This window comes from Oryx dammah, unplaced genomic scaffold, assembly GCF_014754425.2.
Source record: "Oryx dammah isolate SB20612 unplaced genomic scaffold, SCBI_Odam_1.1 HiC_scaffold_18, whole genome shotgun sequence".
Taxonomy (NCBI): domain Eukaryota; kingdom Metazoa; phylum Chordata; class Mammalia; order Artiodactyla; family Bovidae; genus Oryx; species Oryx dammah.
In genome coordinates, this window is record NW_024070202.1 from 88498870 (window position 1) to 88519718 (window position 20849).

Genomic DNA, 20849 nt, shown 5'->3' on the forward strand with positions numbered 1-20849 from the left:
TCAACTCTTCACATGAGGTGGCCAAAGTATTGGAGTTTCAGCCTCAGCATTAGTCCTTCCAATGAACACCCAGGACTGATCTCCTTCAGAATGGACTGGTTGGATCTCCTTGCAGTCTAAGGGACTCTCAAGAGTCTTCTCCAACATCACAGTTCAAAAGCATCAATTCTTCGGTGCTCAGCTTTCTTCACTGTCCAACTCACATCCATACAAGACCACAGGAAAAACCATTGCCTTAAGACGGACCTTTGTTGGCAAAGGAATGTCTCTGCTTTTAATGTGCTATCTGGGTTGGTCATAACTTTCCTTCCAAGGAGTAAGCATCTTTTAATTTCATGGCTGCAGTTACCATATGCAGTGATTTTGGAGCCCCCCAAAATAAAGTCTGACACTGTTTCCACTGTTTCCCCATCTATTTCCCATGAAGTGATGGGACCAGATACCATGATCTTCGTTTTCTGAATGTTGACCTTTAAGCCAACTTTTTCACTCCTCTTTCACTTTCATCAAGAGGCTTTTGAGTTCCTCTTCACTTTGTGCCATAAGGGTGGTGTCATCTGCATATCTGAGGTTATTCATATTTCTCCCGGCAATCTTGATTCCAGCTTGTGTTTCTTCCAGTCCAGCATTTCTCATGATGTACTCTGCATAGAAGCTAAATAAGCAGGGTGACAATATACAGCCTTGATGTACTCCTTTTCCTATTTGGAACCAGTCTGTTGTTCCATGTCCAGTTCTAACTGTTGCTTCCTGACCTGCATACAGATTTCTCAAGAGGCAGGTCAGGTGGTCTGGTATTCCCATCTCTCTCAGAATTTTCCACAGTTTGTTGTGATCCACATAGTCAAAGGCTTTGGCATAGTCAATAAAGCAGAAATAGATATTTTTCTGGAACTCTCTTGCTTTTTCCATGATCCAGCAGATGTTGGCAATTTGATCTCTGGTTCCTCTGCCTTTTCTAAAACCAGCTTGAACATCTGGAAGTTCACGGTTCACATATTGCTGAAGCCTGGCTTGGAGAATTTTGAGCATTACTTTACTAGTGTGTGAGATGAGTGCAATTGTGTGGTAGTTTGAACATTCTTTGACATTGCCTTTCTTTCGGATTGGAATGAAATCTGACCTTTTCCAGTCCTGTGGCCACTCTTGAGTTATCCAAATTTGCTGGCATATTGAGTGCAGCACTTTCACAGCATCATCTTTCAGGATTTGAAACAGCTCAACTGGAATTCCATCACCTCCACTAGCTTTGTTTGTAGTGATGCTTTCTAAGGCCCACTTGACTTCACATTCCAGGATGTCGGGCTCTCAGTGAGTGATCACACCATGGTGATTATCTGGGTCGTGAAGGTCTTTTTTGTCCGGTTCTTCTGTGTATTCTTGCCACCTCTTCTTAATATCTTCTGCTTCTGTTAGGTCCATACAATTTCTGTCCTTTATTGAGCCCATCTTTGCATGAATTGTTCCCTTGGTATCTCTAATTTTCTTGAAGAGATCTCTGGTCTTTCCCATTCTGTTGTTTTCCTCTATTTCTTTGCATTGATCGCTGAAGAAGGCTTCCTTATCTCTTCTTGCTATTCTTTGGATCTCTGCATTCAGATGCTTATATCTTTCCTTTTCTCCTTTGCTTTTCACTTCTCTTCTTTTCACAGCTATTTGTAAGGCCTCCCCAGACAGCCATTTTGCTTTTTTGCATTTCTTTTCCATGGGGATGGTTTTGATCCCTGTCTCCTGTACAATGTCACAAACCTCATTCCATAGTTCATCGGGCACTTTATCTATCAGATCTAGGCCCTTAAATCTATTTCTCACTTCCACTGGATAATCATAAGGGATTTGATTTAGGTCATACCTGAATGGTCTAGTGGTTTTCCCTACTTTCTTCAATTTCAGTCTGAATTTAGTAATAAGGAGTTCATGATCTGAGCCACAGTCAGCTCCTGGTCTTGTTTTTGCTGACTGTATAGAGCTTCTCCATCTTTGGCTGCAAAGAATATAATCAATCTGATTTTGGTGTTGACCATCTGGTGATGTCCATGTGTAGTCTTCTCTTGTGTTGTTGGAAGAGGGTGTTTTCTATGACCAGTGCATTTTCTTGGCAAAACTCTATTAGTCTTTGCCCTGCTTCATTCCGCATTCGAAGGCCAAATTTGCCGGTTACTCTAGGTGTTTCTTAACTTCCTACTTTTGCATTCCAGTCCCCTATAATGAAAAAGACATCTTTTTTAGGTGTTAGTTCTAAACGGTCTTGGTCTTCATAGAACCGTTCAACATCAGCTTCTTCAGCATTACTGGTTGGGGCATAGACTTGGATTACCATGATATTGAATGGTTTGCCTTGGAGACGAACAGAGATCATTCTCTTATTTTTGAGATTGCATCCAAGTACTGCATTTCAGACTCTTGTTGACCATGATGGCTACTCCATTTCTTCTGAGGGATTCCTGCCCGCAGTAGTAGATATAACGGTCATCTGAGTTAAATTCACCCATTCCAGTCCATTTTAGTTCGCTGATTCCTAGAATGTCGACATTCACTCTTGCCATCTCTTGTTTGACCACTTCCAATTTGCCTTGATTCATGGACCTGACATTCCAGGTTCCTATGCAATATTGCTCTTTATAGCATCAGACCTTGCTTCTATCACCAGTCACATCCACAGCTGGGTTTTGTTTTTGCTTTGGCCCCATCCCTTCATTCTTTCTGGAGTTATTTATCCACTGATCCCCAGTAGCATATTGGGTATCTACTGACCTGGGGAGTTCCTCTTTTGGTATCCTATCATTTTGCCTTTTCATACTGTTCATGGGGTTCTCAAGGCAAGAATACTGAAGTGGCTTGCCATTCCCTTCTCCAGTGGACCACATTCTGGCAGACCTCTCCACTATGTCCCGCCCATCTTGGGTTGCCCCGCAGGCATGCTTGGTTTCATTGAGTTAGACAAGGCTGTGGTCCTAGTGTGATTAGATTGACTAGTTTTCTGTGAGTATGGTTTCAGTGTGTCTGCCCTCTGATGCCCTCTTGCAACACCTACCATCTTACTTGGGTTTCTCTTACCTTGGGCATGGGGTATCTCTTCACAGCTGCTCCAGCAAAGCACAGCCACTGCTCCTTACCTTGGATGAGGGGTATCTCCTCACCACCACCCTTCCTGACCTTGAACATGGGATGGCTCCTCTAGGCCCTCCTGCGCCTGCGCAGCCACCACTCCTTGGACGTGGGGTTGCTCCTCCCAGCTGCCTTCCTGACCTCGGACACAGGGTAGCTCCTCTCAGCCGAGGTCCCTGGCCTCAGACATGGGGTAGCTCCTCTCGGCCGTGCTTAGTGAGTGTCTACAGTATGTCACAATATATTATGAATAATGATTAGAAAATAATAATCCATGCAGTCAGATATTATGCCTTGATAGAAAAGGATAGAATGAGATAAGCCATATTTTAATGAAATTTTTGTTTGTAACATCCCCGTTTGGGGGTAATATTTGATTTTCAAAGTCAATTATGGGCTAAGTATCACCTCTGAGCTCTATTTCAGAAAACCAAAATTATAGCGTTATCTGAGTAATAGTATACTGAAGTGTTTTAATATTATGTAATTGCCTTTCCCTTTTCACACGAATCTTTCCCTTTTCACATGAACAAACAGCATGAATCTCATTTATTGTTTAAATAGCATTATTATGTTATAGCATCTTTTATTCCCTGGAGAAGGAAATGACAACCCACTCCAGTATTCTTGCTTGAAAAATCCCATGGACAGAGGAGCCTGGTGGGCTGCAGTCCAATGGGTCACAAAGAATCGGACATGACTGAGTGACTAAGCACAACACCATTTATTATGTTCTTCATATTGTAATTATGAAATCACTTAAAGCTAACTCTGCTGGATATTTTCTTTCCAGTGTCTCAATTTAAATGAGACACTTGATTTTCTTTTAATGAAGGCAATGCTAGTTAGTATAATGGAAGAATGATTTTTTTTTTGTTTCGTTATTTAGACAAATTGTGAAACAAAGTGCTAGGTTACTGCAAACTTCATATAATGCAGAGGAGCTTTGCTGAAGCATGGCCATTTTCTCATTCTGGCTTTTGAATATTTTACCTTTATACTGGATCTTTGATTCTCCACACTTTGCAGGGAAGGAAAGAATTCAGACTGTCCATCTATCTCATTCCTTCTCTCTTTCATCTCTTCCTATTTCTTGCTTCTTTGCTCTTGGTCTGTAATCATGAATATGACCTCCTCTGTTTCTCATCCTGGTGAATTATAATCTACTTAGTCATCCCACTTGAGAATCACTTGGATGTCTCCCTTCTCTTTCTATTATCCAGTAGGTAACTAAATCTTATTCATCTTAATTTCCAAAGAACTGTTCAATCTGTCCTCTCTGCTTTACAAGGACTGACCTTGCCTTTGTTGAAGCTCTCATCATTTCTCACTGAACAGTTTTCATCATCTCCTAATTGGGGTCCCTGACTGTCATCTTGACTTCCTTCTCCAATATGTTTTTATGACAGCTGAAAATATCTTAGTTGCAAATGTGTGGCCTTCCAGTGTCAAAATTTTCTTGTAGCTAAGCCCTAACACTTTAAAATTGTGTAATAAAATATACACAAAAGACACTTGTATTTGGGTGTTAGTTATCTATTGGGTTGGCTAGAAAGTTCTTTTGTGTTTTTCTATACGATACTTCTGGTAGCACTTAGTTGTCTTTAACTTCATTCAAAACAGTTTTGTTAGATTGAATTGTGACAGCTGTCATATCAGAGTGCAAACAAACCAAAAACATAAACAGACTCATAGATACAGATAACAAACTGATCGTGTCCCATGGAAGGAGGTAGAGGGTTGGAAATTATAAAATAAATAAGACCTAGAGATATAATGTCGGAGAAGGCAGTGGCACCCCCTTCCAGTACTCTTGCCTGGAAAATCCTATGGACGGAGGAGCCTGGTAGGCTGCAGTCCATGGAGTCGCTAAGAGTCGGATACGACTGAGCGAGTTCACTTTCACTTTTCACTTTCATGCATTGGAGAAGGAAATGGCAACCCACTCCAGTGTTCTTGCCTGGAGAATCTCAGGGACGGCAGAGCCTGGTGGCTGCCGTCTATGGGGTTGCACAGAGTCGGACACAACTGAAGCGACTTAGCCACACCAGCAGAGATAAAATGTACAGCATAGGGAATACAGTCAATAATACTGTAGTAATTATGTATGATGACAGATGTTAACTAAGCTTATGGTGATCATTTTGTAATACATAAAAAATTAAATCATTATGCCATATACTTGAAACTAGCATAATATTTGTATATCATTTATACTTCATTAAAAATATAAAAAATTAAAAGTTAAAAATGTCATACAAATGAGTGAATTTTTATGTAGCCATTTTAATACTGAAGATGGAAGCAAAACATTTTCTGCATATTATGCTTATTATTTTAAGAAAGGTAAAAACAATAGAAATGCATAAAAAGATTTGTGCAGTGTATGGAGAAGGTGCTGTGACCGATCAAACATGTCAAAAGTGGTTTGCAGATTTTCATGCTGGAGATTTCTCACTGGACATTGCTCCAGGGTGAAGTAAACAAGTTGAAGTTGATAGTGATCATATCAAACCATTAATTGAGAACAATCAACATTATACCACTTGGGAGATAGCCAACATACTCAATATATCCAAATCTTGAATATCATTTGCACTAACTTGGTTGTTTTCATTGTTTTGATATCTGCATTCCACTTAAATTAAGCAGAAAAAATCCTTCTTAACCAAATTTCCACATGTGATTCTCTACTTAAACATAATGAAAATGTTCCATTTTTTACAACAAATTGTGATAGACAATGATATATTGTACAATAATGTGGAATGGAAGAGATCATGGGGCAAGTGAAATAAACCACCACCAACCACACCAAAGGCGTATCTTCATCTAAAGAAGGGGATGTTGTGTATATGGTGGGATTAGAAACGGTGGCTTTTATTATGAGCTCCTTCTGGAGACCAAACAATTCCAACAGCTACTGTTCCAATTAGACCACTGAAAACAGCACTCAAACAAAAAAGGCCTCTAGAATTAGTCAACATAAAATGCATTATCATCCATTAGGATAGCTTGAGACTCTATCTTTCTTTGATGACCAGGCAAAACTGTTATAGCTTGGCTGGGAAGTTCTGATTCACATGCCGTATTCATCAGACACTACACATTTGGATGTCCATTTATTTCAGTCTTTACAAAATTCTCTTAATGGAAAAAAATTCAACTCCCTGGAAAGGAGTTGTTTGCTCAAAAAGATAAAAAGTTTTGGGAAGATGAAATTATGAAGTTGCCTGAAAAATAGCAGAAGGCAGTGGAGCAAAACAGTAAATATTTTGTTCAGTAAAATTATTCGTGAAAATGAAAAATGTTTCTTTTATTTTTACTTGAACTCCAAAGAACTTTTTGGCTAACATAACACAACAATTCAGATACATTTACTTCTCCCCAGATCCCCAGTGCTTTTTACTTAATATAAGAGTTACTGACACTTCTCAAGGAATAGTGCTTTTTCCTACATATGACTCTGCCTTTTCTTTTTTTTCCTATTGGATAAAAAACTCTGCTCTCTTAAGTCTATTTTATCAATTTATACTCTTTTCCAAAGACCACTCTGAAATTTCACCTCTTAAAGGAAATCTTCCAATACACTTCCATGCAGCATTAACCACTTTCTCTACTCTATGTATGTCTTGTGGGTGCTAATATATAATTTAATTATTTACCCTGCAATTTATGTATGTCTGTCATAATCATCACACTAAAACACACCCTCAAGAACAATAAATGGAATCTACTTCATTTTTATATTCTTAGTGTCTAGAATATTGCTTGGAACATCATACATACTTATCAGGTAAGTATCCCAGGCAGAACTACCTTTTCTGATTCTGCTCTATAGAACTTTGTTTTAGAAACAAAGATAACGTTATCGGTATGTTCTTTACCACAGTTGATGGACTGAGAAATTATTGAATTGTCAGTGATTAAATATGGTTGGCAGAATCTACTTGTGACCCTTCTCTTTTTTTAGGAGGACTTAGTGCATACAATTGGTGAGAGTGCAGCACTGGGGGCATCAGGAGTGATATTGTGGGGAGGATATGACTATTCTGATTCAAAGGTAAGCAGTGGTTTCCCCACCAGCATCTTAGAGATATTTCAGATATTGTTTTTAATTTAATTTTATTTTTAAATATAAATTCATTTTAATTGGAGGCTAATTACTTTACAATATTGTATTGGTTTTGCCATACATTGACATGAATCCACCACAGGTGTACATGTGTTCCCCATCCTGATCCCCCCTCCCACCTCCCTCCCCATCCCATCCCTCTGGGTCATCCCAGTGCACAAGCCCCGAGCATCCTGTATCATGCATCAAACCTGGACTGGCAATTCATTTCACATATGATAATATACATGTTTCAAAGCCATTCTCCCAAATCATCCCATCCTTGCCCACTCCCACAGAGTCCAAAAGACTGTTCTATACATCTGTGTCTCTTTTGCTGTCTTGCATACAAGGTTATTGTTACCATCTTTCTAAATTCCATATATATGCATTAATATACTGTATTGGTGTTTTTCTTTCTGGCTTACTTCACTCTGTATAATAGGCTCCAGTTTCATCCACCTCATTAGAACTGATTCAAATGTATTCTTTTTAATGGCTGAGTAATACTCCATTGTGTATATGTACCACAGCTTTCTTATCCATTTGTCTGCTGATGGACATCTAGGTTGCTTCCATGTCCTGGCTTTTACAAACAGTGCTGCGATGAACATTGGGGTACACGTGTCTCTTTCAATTCTGGTTTCCTTGGTGTGTATGCTCAGGAGTGGGATTGCTGGGTCGTATGGCAGTTCTATTTCCAGTTTTTTAAGGACCCTCCACACTGTTCTCCATAGTGGCTATACTAGTTTGCATTCCCACCAACAGTGTAAGAGGGTTCCCTTTTCTCCACACCCTCTCCAGCATTTATTGCTTGTAGACTTTTGGATCGTAGTCATTGTGACTGGCGTGAAATGGTACCTCATTATGGTTTTGGTTTGCATTTCTCTGATAATGAGTGACTGATAATGAGTGATGTTGAGCATCTTTTCATGTGTTTGTTAGCCATCTGCATGTCTTCTTTGGAGAAATGTCTGTTTAGGTCTTTGGCCCATTTTTTGATTGGGTCGTTTATTTTTCTGGAATTGAGCTGCAGGAGTTGCTTGTATACTTTGGAGATTAATTCTTTGTCAGTTGCTTCATTTGCTATTATTTTCTCCCATTCTGAAGGCTGTCTTTTCACCTTGCTTATAGTTTCCTTTGTTGTGCAGAAGCTTTTCATTTTAATTAGATCCCATTTGTTTATTTTTGCTTTTATTTCCAATATTCTGGGAGGTGGGTCATAGAGGATCCTGCTGTGATTTATGTCAGAGAGTGTTTTGCCTATGTTCTCCTCTAGGAGTTTTATAGTTTCTAGTCTTACATTTAGATCTTTAATCCATTTTGATTTTATTTTTGTGTATGGTGTTAGAAAGTGTTCTAGTTTTATTCTTTTACAAGTGGTTGACCAATTTTCCCAGCACCAGTTGTTAAAGAGATTGACTTTTCTCCATTGTATATTTTTGCCTCTTTTGTCAAAGAGAAGGTGTCCATAGGTGCGTGGATTTATCTCTGGGCTTTCTATTTTGTTCCATTGATCTATACATCTGTCTTTGTGCCAGTACCATACTCTCTTGACGACTGTGGCTTTGTAGTAGAGCCTTAAGTCAGGCAGGTTGATTTCTTCTCCCTGGAGTGCAATGAAGTGTCCAGTAATGAGTTGTGAGATGTAAGTGTGTTCGGAGTGACTTTGGGCAGCCTGTATATTGAAGTTTAGAGCTATGTTCCTGTGTTGCTGGAGAATTTGTGTGGTATGTCTTGCTCTGGAACTTGTTGGCCCTTGGGTGGTGCTTGGTTTCAGTGTAGGTATGGAGGCATTTGATGAGCTCCTATCGATTAATGTTCCTTGGAGTCAGGAGTTCTCTGATGTTCTCAGGATTTGGACTTAAACCTCCTGCCTCTGGTTTTCAGTTTTATTTTTACAGTAGGCTCAAGACTTCTCCATCTATATAGCACCTATGATAAAACATCTAGGTTAGAGATGAAAAGTTTATCCACATTGAGGGACACCCAGAGAGGTTCACTGAGTTACATGGAGAAGAGAAGAGGGAGAGGGGCATTAGAGGTGACTGGAATGAGATGAGGTGGGATCAGAAGAGGAGAGAGCAAGCTAGCCAGTAATCACTTCCTTACGTGAGCTCCACTGTCTGGACCGCTCAGAGATGTTCACGGAGTTATACAGAGAAGAGGAGAGGGAGGAAGGAGACAGAGGTGGCCAGGAGTATAAAAGAGGGGAATCAAAAGGATAGAGACAGATCCAGCCAGTAAACAGTTCCCTAAGTGTTCTCCACCGTCTGGAACACACAGAGATTCACAGAGTTGGGTAGAGAAGAGAAGGGGGAGGGAGGAGATAGAGGCGACCTGGTGGAGGAAAAGGAGAGTCCAAAGGGGGAGAGAGCAGTCAAGCCAGTAATCTCGCTCCCAAGTAAAAATGGGTACTGAAGATTGGGTTCTTAAAAGTACAAAATTGATAACAAATGCCAAAAAGCAAAGATTAAAAATCTAGTGTAGATTCTCAAAAATACAATATTAAAAAAAAACACAAAGTCACAAAAATGATTATATATATATATGAAGTTTGCTTTAAAAATAGGGTCTTTTTTTTTGCAAAGTTATAGTAGGTTATAAAAATGAAAATTAAAGGAGTAATAGAGGACTTAAAAGTAAAAAAAAAATAAAAAAAATGTAAAGAATGATAGTAGTAAAAATAAATCTAGGACTTTCTCTGGTGTTGTTGTGGACAGTGTGGGGTCAGTCCATTTTCAGATAGTTCCTTGATCCAGCTTATACTTCTCAAGACCTATAGGCCCCTTTCTGTGTAGTCGGTGCTGACTCAGGGTTTTAATCTATTGCACCTGTCACTTCTAAGGGCGTTCCCTCTGTTTTACCTTCTTCTGTTTGCTGGTCTCTTCAGTGTCTAATTTCTGCCCTGACACAAGGGGGCGGTGGTGGACAACTTTTTAGGCTCACGTGTACAGTCGTTCTACTGGTGTGTGTGGGGAGTGCTCGCAGTGTCTCAGCCACACTGGGTCTGCCCCGGCTCACGGCATGTGTGCTTTCCCTGTCTACACTGCTTAGGCTCTAGGCTGCTCTGCCAGGAACTGTCTGAGGCCGGCCCTGGGTTGCATGCACTTCCCAGGTCTAAGCCGCTCAGGTTCAGGTACTCGGGTACTCCTCAAAGGCGCGGACTCGGTTGGGCCTGCGTTTTGTGCCCTTCCCAGGTCGGAGCAGCTCAGGTGACCAGGTGCTTGGTGAATGCAGTCGCTGTGACTTATCGCCTCCCCTGTCCCTGCTGCTCAGTTTTCTGGGTGTACAACCAGCGCACCTTCTCAGGCGGATGGCGACCGTCTAGAATCCCAAGAAGCCTTGGTTAGCAACAAAGCCTGCTTGCAGTTTGGTAAATGATGCCTCTCTGGGGCCGCGATTGCCTCCCTCTGGCTCTGGCAGCCCTCGCCTGCCTGTCTCCGGTGGGGTATGGGCCGGTCCGCAGCCGGCTAGCTCTAGTCAGTCCTTTGTTCTGTGAGCGGGCCTGGCAGTGTCTTAGGTTAGGGCTTTTCACGGGGTAGTTATCCCACAGTCTGGTTTGCTATTTCAAGTTAGTTCCCTCAGATTGCCCTCGGGGCATTGAGGCCCTGTCCTTACTCTAAGCAATGCAACCCGCGCCTCTGCTTGCTAGTGGCGGATGCGGGCGTCTGCGTTGCTTCTCTGCTGGGGGAGTTACCGTTGGGCATGTAATCTGTGGGTTTTAATTATTTATTTATTTTTCCTCCCAGTTATGTTGCCCTCTGAGGTTCCAAGGCTTGCCACAGACTCACCAGTGAGTGTTTCCTGGTATTTGGAAACTTCTCTCTTTTTTAAGACTCCCTTCCTGTGATGGATCTCTGTCCCTACCTCTTTTGTCTCTCTTTTTATCTTTTATATTTTTTCCTACCTCCTTTCGAAGACAATGGCCTGCTTTTCTGGGGGCCTGATGTCCTTTGCCGGCATTCAGAAGTTATTTTATGGAATTTACTTAGTGTTCAAATGTTCTTTTGATGAATTTATGGGGGAGAAAGTGGTCTCCCTGTCCCATTCCTCTGCCATCTTCTGGTTTTTGTTTTAATTTTTCATGTCAGAGACAAACGGTTGCTAATTATCTGCTCAGTTGACTTTAACTAAACTCAGAGCACAGGGACTCACATTTAGCAATTTGTCTGTACCAGCCACAGTGTTGTAAAAAGAGCACACGTTTTCCAATCAGACAATCCTAAATAAGAATACAAAGTTCACATTCTAGGGGTGTAATCTTGGGCAAGTTAATTAACCTCTCTGAGTATCCATGTCTTCATCTAAAAAAAAAAACTACTGAAAGAAATTCTACTTTGTAAGAATTTTGGTAGATGGTGGATCAATGGCAAAGAATCCACCTGCCAATGCAGGAGATGTGGATTCAATCTCTGGGTCGAGAAGACCTCCTGGAGAAGGAAATGGCAACCCATTCCACTGTTCTTGCCTGGAAAAATCCCATGGACAGAGGAACCTGGTGGGGCTATATCCATGGGAGTTGCAAAAGAGTCCAACACAACTTAGCAACTAAACAACAGCAAGAATGATATAGTAATTTGGTCTCTCAGAAAGCTGAGTCTGATTAAGTAAATAGGCAGTGATAGAAAAAAAAAAAAGAATGATATAGTATGTATGAAAAAAAGAGAATACCAAATTTTAAAAATAAATATATTCCAACCACACAAAGGATGGATTCTCCAAAACTGATTCTTTATTTTCTGATTGTCTGTGATAGAAATGCTCATGGGAGAAAAAAAGAAAAAAAATATGTATATATAAAAGCTTATTAACATTCTACTCTTGATAGCAATTCTCACATGGAATAATTCTATTATTTTCCACAACTGACTTTGAACATGTTCAGTTGGTGGCCTGTTGTACTACCTAAGTGAAAATGCAGAAACCACAGTTTTCCTCATTTTTAGGTATTAATGAATTGGCTTCCCAGGTGGCTCATTAGGTAAAGAATCTGCCTGCAACGCAGGAGATGTGGGTTTGATACCTGAGTGGGGAAAATCCCACTCCAGTATTTTTGCCTGCAGAATCCCATAGACAGAGGAGCCTGGTGGGCTACAGTCCATGGGGTCGCAAAGAGTTGGAACACGACTGAAGTGACTAAGCACACACTTATCCACAGGTATTAACAAATAGTTCACTTTTCAAGTATTAAAACATTCAGTCTCATAAAATATAAAAACAGTCAGCTCTTTCTCATTTGGCATTCTACAAATCAGCAAGCTGGTATTGGTAAGAGGAAGCCTAAGGTTGAACGACTTGGAATCCAGTGTTCACTTTTTGTCTCCTCCTAGCCAACGACCTTGAACAAATCTCTACAGTTTCTTTTATCTGTTAAATGGTGAGAATAATAGTATCTATCTCATAGGGCTGTTATGAGAATTACATTATTAATACATGTAAAGCACTTAAACAATACCTGGCACATGCCAAGTGCCATGTAAGTGGTGGTTGTTATTATCCAGGTTGAAACTTCTTGCTTCTTCTCCCCACACCCCAAGCTTGGGTCTCAGTTATGGGGAAGAGGAGTACCATTCATTTCTTTGCTCATTTGCTTCAAGGATGAGTACAGGAGACTGGGATAGTGAGGAGGCAAAGTGGGCAAAGTAATTTTTATTTATATGCTGGCTTTTAAAATTATGGTGGTCTCTTGAAGACCATCCCACATGGCTGCCATATAGGGTCTGTTTCTTTCTTGCATGAGGTTAGAGATGCTTCCAACTCCCACACAACTTGCACCTTCAAGGTTTTTCTCCTGAGGCATTGGAGAGAGGGAGCTGACATATGTTGAGATAGGCTGGGAAGAGGATTGGGAGATCACATTGGAATGGGTTAAGGTTATTGAAGTGTTCCTGAGACATTCAGGTAGAGATGTCCAATAGGTAGGTGGGTGTACAGTTGATCAGAGATAAATTCTGAGAAATACACATCTGGGAGTTCTATTTAAGGCAATGAGAAGGGGTAAGTTTATCCAGAGAGAGAATAGCTGGAAAAGTGAAAAATTAAGCCTAGGGTACTCCAGGGTTAAGAGGTAGGGAAGATGAGCTAGTAAATGAGATTAAGAAGGAGCATTCAGTGAGAAAGGAAAAATCCAGGAGAGTATGATATACCAGAAGATAAGTGAAGAAGGAATTTCAAGGAAGAGGGCAGGGATAGAACAGGGAAACCCAAGTTGAACCTGACTGGGTTTACCTGTACTCTGTGCTCTCTTTGATTCGTCTCTCCCCTCAGTCTTCTTTCTTCCTCTTCCCTCCCTCTTTCTTACTTCTTCCTTTCTTGTTTTGTTCAGTGGTTTCCCTGTTCCATTTTTCCCATCTGTCCTACAAACTTCCTCAGATGCCTCAGATAAGGAGCCGTGCCTTGACTAAAAATAGCATTTATTCCTAAACATAATGTGAGGCTGACCTAGACTGAATGTGCCTGGAACAAAAATACTACACACGAATTTTCAGAACTTGTTATTGCCCAAAGTGACACCTTGTTCAACTGCCTGCCATTAGTAGTTTATTCTGCCTTATGACTTTCCATTTGAACCCCTGAATCCTTTCCACATGGATTCACAGTTTTGGGGCCTCTTCTCAAAGAGAAACTGTCCTACTGTTTTAAATTAATTGGAATTTAATTATGCATTCATGTTATGTATGTATGCATGCATGCTCAGTCATGTCTGACCCTTTGGACTGTAGCCTGCCGGACTCCTCTGTCCATAGAATTTTCCAGGCAAAAATATTGGAGTGGGTTGCCATTTCCTCCTCCAAGGATCTTCCCAACCCAGGGATCAAATATGAGTTTCCTGCATCTCCTTCATTGCAGGCAGACTCTTTATGGCTGAGCCATCAGGGAAGCCCTTCCATTAGAGTTAGTATTGATCAAAATAATTGAAGCGCTGATAGAAAGCACATTTTTATTAATGAATCTACTAGGATTTTCCCATGGCACTTCCTTTATGGATTAAGGCAAGCATTGATGAAGATTCTAGCCAGATTCTTCTGGGCTAGCTGATGGTGTCATTTCAATTCGGCCAGCACATCCTAGCCGCACAGTGTGATCATCAGTAGGTAGAACTGTGTACTAGCCTTAAAACATCAGTAGGTAGAACTGTGTACTAGCCTTAAAACATCAGTAGGTAGAACTGTGTACTAGCCTTAAAACTTAAGGTTGTGGACAATCAGTGGCACCTAGTGGCAGATTTATAGGAAGACAATCTAACTTTCCATATAGTATACAAGTGACTTAGGAATTTAGTAATAAATAATAATCTTTTATAGAATCCTTCCTACAACCCAGCCAATGGATATATAAAGTACAATGTATTTTTACTATGAGACTGAACCGTGGCTACATTTTTTTTTTTTAAGAGCTACATGTATGAATGTGGGGAAAGGATCTTGAAAATGTTTGCAAAAGAAGTTATAGAAAATAAAATATTCCAAATGATATAAATTTGTATAAGAATTTAAAAACACAAAATAATATACACCTTGTTCATAATTACATTTACATGTAGTAAAGTTATAAAAACATGGATGCAAGTACTACCCCTCCCCACTTCAGGAAAACTGTTACCTCTGAAGAGATAAGGAGAAGAATGGGATAATTTGGTAGTCTGAGAAAAATCTGACCTGATGTTAACATATATTAAGTATCAGCACCAAAACTGTTTCATGAATTTAACAAAATCATCCCATGTTAAAGATTTTCTTTTTAAAGTGTCAGTACAAGTATCTCTTAAAGGATACTCTTGTGGAAAAGTGTGGAATCCTTTTCCTCAGAAAATGGTATGAGATTGGTTCATTAGAGTACTCCTAACCAAAGGCATGGACCATCACTTACGGGATTTTATAAGGGCTAGTCTTTCATTTAAATGCTAAATCCACTGCAACTCTTTCTCCTCAATATTAATAAATACTACCTGGACAATTGAATCATGTTTTTAAAGTGATCTAAATAGATCTCTGTTTTTCCCACAGGAGACCTGCTTGTCTGTGCAAAAATTTGTTCAAGGGCCATTGGGCCATTATGTTGTTAATGTGACATCTGCAGCCAAACTCTGCAGTCAAAGTCTATGTAACAATAATGGAAGATGCATTCGAAAAACATCTGAATCCTCCTCCTATCTGCATATGCCAGGAAGTAGCAGTAAGAAATATGGCCTAAGCAAGAGCTTGAGAGTCAGCGTTTCCCCGGCCAATAAACTGAAGACAATAAAGGACATGAAGGATGGGTTTGTGTGTCACTGCTATCATGGCTGGCATGGAGAGTCTTGCCAGAAACTTTCTTCAGATGTCCTGAGAGGGACGAATAAGGCCTGTATTGCTAACTTTAAATTATCAGTTTTTCTCAGCATGACCTTATCTGTGATTCTCTTCATTTTTCTACCCCCATGACAACATCATTTTTTCCTTGAAATTCTGAAAAGCAGAAAATGCTGTTTTTTTTTTTTTCTTTAACCTCAACATACTTCTAAAATATTTGTTCTCTTTAAAGCGAAAAAAAAAAAAAAAAAGCAGGGGGTGGGTTGGTGGGTATCTTTGGCTCTATAGAGCCATTAGATAGAGCAATTCTTTCTTGGATGCTTACCTCATGCGAGGCTCTAAGGATAAGGATGTGAATGTACCAAAGTCTCTGTCCTTGGGGAACTTAAATTCTTGTGAGGAGATGAACGATAATAAACAAATTCATTTGTATCAAATGGTGCTAAGTGCTGTGGAGAATAACAAAGCAGGGTAAAGGGACAGAGAGAGCAGTGGAGATTGTTTACAGGGTGGTCAGGTATGGCTCCCTAATGAGAGGACCTGAAGTTAGGAGGATCAGATCACAAGATGTCTAAGAAGAGCATTCTCAGATTAAGGAAGAGCAAATGCAAGAGTCGTTATGTGAGAGCAGGTTTAGGCCAGTGTGGCTGATGCAGGAGGAAGAGTGAGTCAGGTCATTAACTATTTGAACTAAGAGGTTGAATGAAGGTAATTAAAATAATAATAATAACTTAAGAGAAATTTCTGAAGGAAAGTGATCAAGAAAGATGTATTTTTATTTTTTTTTTTAAATATACACAAATTGGATAGCAACAAGAGCATCTATTATGATTAGATGTTGCTACAATGTTTCTGAGACTCCAATTGTTAATAGCAGATAAGTTTGTAATAAGGTCATATGAGATATGGAATGCACATGGGAGCTAAGGAAGGCAACCATTGGGTTATAGCTGTTTCTGCTCCAGAGACTGGGAATCCCTATACAATACAAATGACCCCAAGATACTGAGTCGTGGGACTAGAGAGAATCTATACTGAATACTGTAGGATTCATTTCTACAAAGTATCACTAGGGCTCTTGAAAATTCATTTGCCAGTCATCAATATTAGAAAGTAAGCCCTATTATACTCCCATAAGATGGAATTTATATAGGAGATTCTTTGCTGTGGTGCTTCATATTTATTGAAGGATAGAGTATCCAAGCAATTAATTTCCTTTTAGTTCTCAATAAATGGCAAGTCTTTTGTAAAATTCATTTGGGCACTTGATCTGACCTAGTTACAATCCAGATAACTTTGTTTTATAAAGACTCAAAAGACACTCAGTTCAGTTCAGCTGCTCAGTCATGTCTGACTCTCTTCGACCCCATGAATCACAGCACGCCTGGCCTCCCTGTCCATCACCAACTCCCGGAGTCCACCTAAACCCATCAAATACTGTTTCCCTTCATAGTTTAGGGAAGGCGTTTTCCTGCCTGATATCTTCCAATCATTACACTTTTATATACTTTATCCAGGTGTATAGAATGTTGATGGGCTTCCCCAGTGGCTCAGAGTAAAGAATCTGCCTACAGTGCAGGAGCCGTAGAAGACACAGGTTTGATTCTTGGGTCAGGAAGATCCCCTGGTGGAGAAAATGGCAACTCTCTTCAGTATTCTTGCCTGGAGAATCCCCGTGGACAGAGGAGCCTGGTGGGCTATAGTCCATGGGATCACAAAGAGTTGTATGATTGAAGAGACTGAGCCCCCCTAGAATGCTGATAGTAGACCACAGTCAGATTCAGACTCCCATTTCATTTGTTTGTCTATTTATTTATGCATTTTCAGGAAAAGTAAAAATTTAAAGAGGCAGTGAAATAGAGTAAGCTAAATTGGGGGCTATTTGTAAGTTTCTCAATTTTGTTGGTATCCTGCTGTACCAAGGGTATAATTACAGTAATTAGATTCTCCTGCCCAAGCTAGAAATGATTTTACCACTGTTAAAGTTAGTATTAGACCATGATAAGTGAAAAAGAATAGCTCCTTCTATCCTTACAGTGATGATAGGTTTTTTAACGATTACTTTTTTGAGTTTTGATATTCAATGAATTACAGTAAGGCAGGCAAGGGCAAATATTATCATCATTTTGAAGATAAGGAGAGAATGAGAGGTAAGCCAGTTTTACCCACTAATTAGTGAATACATAAAGGATGGTATACGCATCACTGTTCTCCACTGTTTTTTCTTTCTTTTTTTTTTTAAAGAAACACAAACAGGATAATTTAATTATGCAAGTTTTTCTAAGTTGTTTTTCTGAACTGGGATGTTGGCTCTGTTTGTTGCTCAGTCGTATCTGACTCTTTGTGACCATATGGATGGACTTTAGCCCACCAGGCTCCTCTGCCCATGGGAGTCTCCAAGCAAGAATATGGAGTGGGTTGCATTTCGTCTTCCAGAGGATCATCTCGACCCTGGGATCAAACTCATGTCTCTTGCATTGGCAGGCAGAGTCTTTACCACTAAACAACCATGGAAGCCCCCACCCTGAAATTCCCATGATTGCCTATTTGATGTGGCAATTATATTTTTAAGTACATTTTCACTAGCTTCAATTGTGGGATTCATATCATAAATCAGAGGAAAAAAGGATTAAGGTCAGTGTTAGCCTCTTGATATCTTGGTTAAGAGAATGTGAAGCTTAAGAGATACAAATTTTTTTATTGATATTTACATATAATGAGATAGGTAGTGTTTTCTAAATTTATTCTTTTAGGCAGCATAGTATTTGTCTGGAATAAATACTTTGAAGAGCTACCTAAGGTAGAGGGCAAGATTGCAAAGGCATAAACTACTACATGTAAGATTAAAATCATTTATATTCTTTCTGAAATCTAAAGTGACTGCTCTCCACTATTTAATAGTCAATGTGTAAGAAGAAGAATTAAGGCAGACAAGAAAAAATGAGCTGACATATGGAAAATACATAGAAATAAAAAGGAAACTCCAAATCCTATTACCCACAAATAATCATTTAACTTTTTCTAAATAAAAAATATTAAATTTGGGGAATTCCTTGGCAATCCAATGGTAAAGACTCAGTGCTCTCACTGTCAAAGGCTAGGTTTAATACTTAGTTGGGAAACTAAGGTCCTGTAAGCAGCACAGCCTAGCCAAAAATTTTTTTTAAAGTTACAATTTTATTTTACTTTAATAAGAAGCAAAAGAAACTAAAACCAAACGAAGCCACATTTCTAATAACAGGTTCTTCTAAATTTTGGGTTTGTTTAAAAATCTTCAAATTAAAAACAAATCATGGAAGACATTGAATTTTTGTTACTTATTTTGACTTGCATAACTTTGAGTTTCCAGACAACCGTCTCATAAAAAGTCATCAATTATATCTAATCCAAAGACAAACATAAACACCTCCATTTTTCTTAAGTAAAAGACCAGAATTTAAACACCATCCCTATGGTTATAATTCTCCAAGAGACATTAATAAAGGGTACAACTGTAAGCAAAATACTTATAAATACTACAAACCACTTTAGTAAATGAAATATACCTTCTAAAATGATGGTAATACCTGTTAGGATCCCTAAGGGTGCGCATCTCACTTCCAAATTACCTGAACAAAGATACTTTGATGTCTAAGGCAGTGTTGTTTCTTACCTCCAATTAATTATTTAAAAAGCTTGATTGGAAACAGATTTTTGATGATATACTTGGTTCCACACCACTCATTATTAAATCAGAAAGAATGTATATCTTTATTTCAGAAGTAGTATGTCATAATCATAATTTTTGGTCTTAGTAAATTCATATCATTGTGTTTATTTGTATATGAGAGATATTCTTTACAAAGCCTTCTAGCTTTCTTTTCTAATTTAGATGCTTCAGCTCAGGATAATTTTCTTTCATTATTTTTTGAACAGCTCATTTTCATTCTCTTTGTTCATTTAGGAAATTACTACCAGATAGATCTTAGCTCTTCTTGAGCTATACTCATTGTTGTTTTTCTTTCAAGTATTGTAAGCTTTTGTTTTTTTGTTTTGCATCATGGATTTGCCCACTTTTTCTTCTAGAATGCTAGCTTCATCTTCATCATATTCTGACACTCATATTTTTAATTTCAAAGATTCCTTTCTTGTATGTGCATGTAATCCTTGGCTATCCATTTATATTTATGAAGGAACAGAGTGATTGCAAACTGTCACAAGGATTCCCCTAATCCCTGCCAACCTCCTGAACTTGTGTGGGTATGTATTTATTCAACAGGACTGTTACAGTGAGAGAATGGGCTGTAGACTGTGAAAGGGATTGAGGCGTGTTGACAAGTAAGAGTCCATCTGGAGTATGTGAGCAGAAAAGAGCCAGGTTGCTAGGAACCCTCACAATTATCAAAGTAAGGAGAAAATTATCTTGGAAGAGGAGTAAAATTCCCTCGAGGACTGAGCAGCCTTTCCCTTTTGCTCCCCTCCATGCCTGCTGGGGAGATCCCGCTGTATTCAGTTTAGCACTGTTGTTGTATTTGGTGGGCTTCCCTTGTGGCTCAGCTGGTAAAGAATTTGCCTGCAATGCAGGAGACCTGGGTTCAATCCCTGGGTTGGGAAGATCCCCTGGAGAAAGGAAAGACTACCCACTCTAGTATTATGGCCTGGAGAATTCCATGGATTATAGCCCATGAGGTTGCAAAGAGTCGGAGATGACTGAGCAACTTTCACTTGTATTTGGTTCCACAGCTGCTCTGAACCCTCCCTGGGAAGATCTTTCTCTATGTTTAAATGTCCTGGGGTCACATGTCTCTCTTACTTGTCCTTCTACATACTCTTGGAAACTGAATGGTCTGACTGATTCTGCTCTACTGGAAGCAATATTTTAGTTGGTTGCTCAGACAATTGGTCCTCCATGCACTTGTGTTTTGTGGATCTGTTATCTCTGCAACTAAGGTTTTTTTGTCCAGCGGAAGTGACATTCACACCTCTAAAGTAAATTTCTACTGTTATAAATCTCTGATTCAATTCTGTTTTTGATCTTTGAGACATGACACCCCTTCTCATTTTCAGCTTTATACTTTTTCTTTAAGGAGAAGTACTGCAGATGACACAGTGAATACATATTCCCAGTTCATCATCTTGAGCCACTGGTTCTAGCATATTAATGGATTTACTCTGAATGAGAGCTAAAACCCCACAAAGAGTTGATTATTCCAATAACATCAAGGATAGCACATCCTAGAAAATCTTTTCAATGTACAGTTATTTTTACCTCCGTATTTTCCAACTGATGTCTCAAAGTTTTCTTCTTAAGTCAGTGAATATCAACTGGGTACTTTCAGAAAGCAGTTGTCACT